This window comes from Galeopterus variegatus, unplaced genomic scaffold (genome assembly GCF_000696425.1).
Source record: "Galeopterus variegatus unplaced genomic scaffold, G_variegatus-3.0.2 Scaffold981, whole genome shotgun sequence".
In the NCBI taxonomy this organism is placed as follows: Eukaryota; Metazoa; Chordata; class Mammalia; order Dermoptera; family Cynocephalidae; genus Galeopterus; species Galeopterus variegatus.
This window is the reverse complement of record NW_007727092.1, coordinates 240,801-242,869: the sequence shown is the minus strand read 5'-3', so window position 1 is coordinate 242,869 and position 2,069 is coordinate 240,801.

Below are 2,069 nucleotides of genomic sequence, written 5' to 3'. Positions count from 1 at the left end.
TTGGCAGCTGGCTGGTATGGATATCCAAACTTTTGCCCTTGGTGTTATAACACCCCCTGTATCCAACAGAGCAAACTGGCCAGTTGTCTTCTTTCATTACCTATTTTTAAAGGTATCTTTTTGAGATAAAATAAAACATTTTCCAAAAAAAGCTTTCTTTGGGCAGGCCCGGTGGTGCACTGGAGAGTGTGCTGCTTGAGAGCACGGCGGCACTCCCGCCGAGGGTTCAGATCCCATGTGGAGACCGGTTCCTGCTCACTGGCTGAGCGCGGTGCGGACGCAACACTGAGGGTTGCGATCCCATTGCTGGTCCCTGGTATGGGTGCGACACCGAGGGTTGCAATCCCGTTACCGGTCAGTAAAAAAGACAAAAAGGGAAAGAAAAAAAAAAGCCTTCTTTAAAAAGTTTTGCTATAAAATCCAAGAGTCTGGGAACTAGTGCTTTAGTGTAATCCCTCCATTTTACAGATGAAGAGTCCAAGGGCAAGGCCACTACCCTCTCCAGCGTTGCTGAGTGAGTTGGTGGTAGAGATGGGCCAAATCCAGGCTTCTGCCTTCTGGCTTGGTGGTTTGTCCTCTATCAGGCTGTCACTTGGGAGATGAACAGAAGAGGCCTTGCTAAGTGGACAAGGGAAACTGCATGTACAGCTTCTGGCAGAGAGAAAAGTCTTTAGAGTACTCCAAGGGGCTCAGCATTGCAGCATGATTTTAAAAGCGGTCATGTCCAAAGCAGAGACGTGCAGATGAGGCCTCTAACTATGGTTTACATTCAAGAGCTCTGGAAATGCACAGACTTGCAAATGTTTCCTCTGCCAGCCTGTGATGCCCACAATCACAATCTCAGCCATTCCTCTTGGGATTTGGCTTGCCCACTCTAATTTCTCATTCACCTGCCCCCGCTTTCAAGAGCATGTTTTCCCAGGACATGTACCCATAAATCTGTATTGGTCATTAACAATCTCAGAATGAACATGTTTATTATTTCTTCTTTGGAAGCCAATTAAGAGCTGGAATTCTAATGGGGGGAGTAAAGATCATTTTAGATCCAGGGGAGTTGAGAATGGGAATGAAAAAGCAGATGTAGATGGGATGTTCTGAGTGGGGAGAGGAGGGTAGAGTGGACAGAGATGGCGTCAAGGCTCTGGTGCTGGTGAGATCAGGTGTCCAGAGGCCAGGAGTTCACCAGATGGAGGGTAGGTGGGCAACGTAGACAGACTTGGCCATTTTGTTGAGAGTCATTTATCTGGTAGGAAGAACTAAACTGAGAATGTGAAATCTCTGTGAGCTGTGCTTGAGTAGGAGACTTCAAGAGCACTTGACTCTGTCCCCAGAGGCACCACTCCTCAGTCTAGAGCAGGGGGCTTAGGACACATCTTTGCTAATATTGTCAAACACTCATTTTATTGAAAGACACCCTGAAGGCACTTTCAAAGCGCCCTATGATTAATTCCTTATGAAAGAAGCCGAGGCCCGTCCCTACCTGTATCCCTGATCCAGTGGGCTGTTTTTGTCACTTGGAAATGGAGACAGAAATGAAAGGAAGGGCAACCACATCTTGTGGCTGGGATCACCTTAATGCTTGATGATGGCACAGAAATGCTTGTTGATAAAGCTTCTCTACAGGAAATGCAGGAGTCACCCTCCCAATTAAAAGAGTAGTTCTCTGGAAGTAGACCTTTAGGGGTCTAAAATAGGGATTCTGGTGGCAGTCTGGTGGTTGTTGTTGGGTGGGATGTGGATGTTGGAGGGGCATGGCTGAGGCCCTCAGCTTCCCCGACCCTGGCTTGGAAGCCTGGGGGGCTTCTGGTCCTTCTAGGTTTTATAGGTGTTCTTTGGTGGTGTTAGGCCTTTACTGATTAATATCAGAACTTAGTCTCTGATCTGTGAGATTTTGTTTTTTCTTTCAGTTCTGTGTTGGATTGTTTGCTATTCCCACCACTTAAACTTTGCACTGGAACTAATTTGTTGTCCTTTGCTTACTTTTAAAATGGGGGGACTTCCTGTGGGGACCAGTACTTGAGCTCTGTGGTTGAGCTAAATTGCTGCTTTGCTGCTGATTCCCTGGGGAT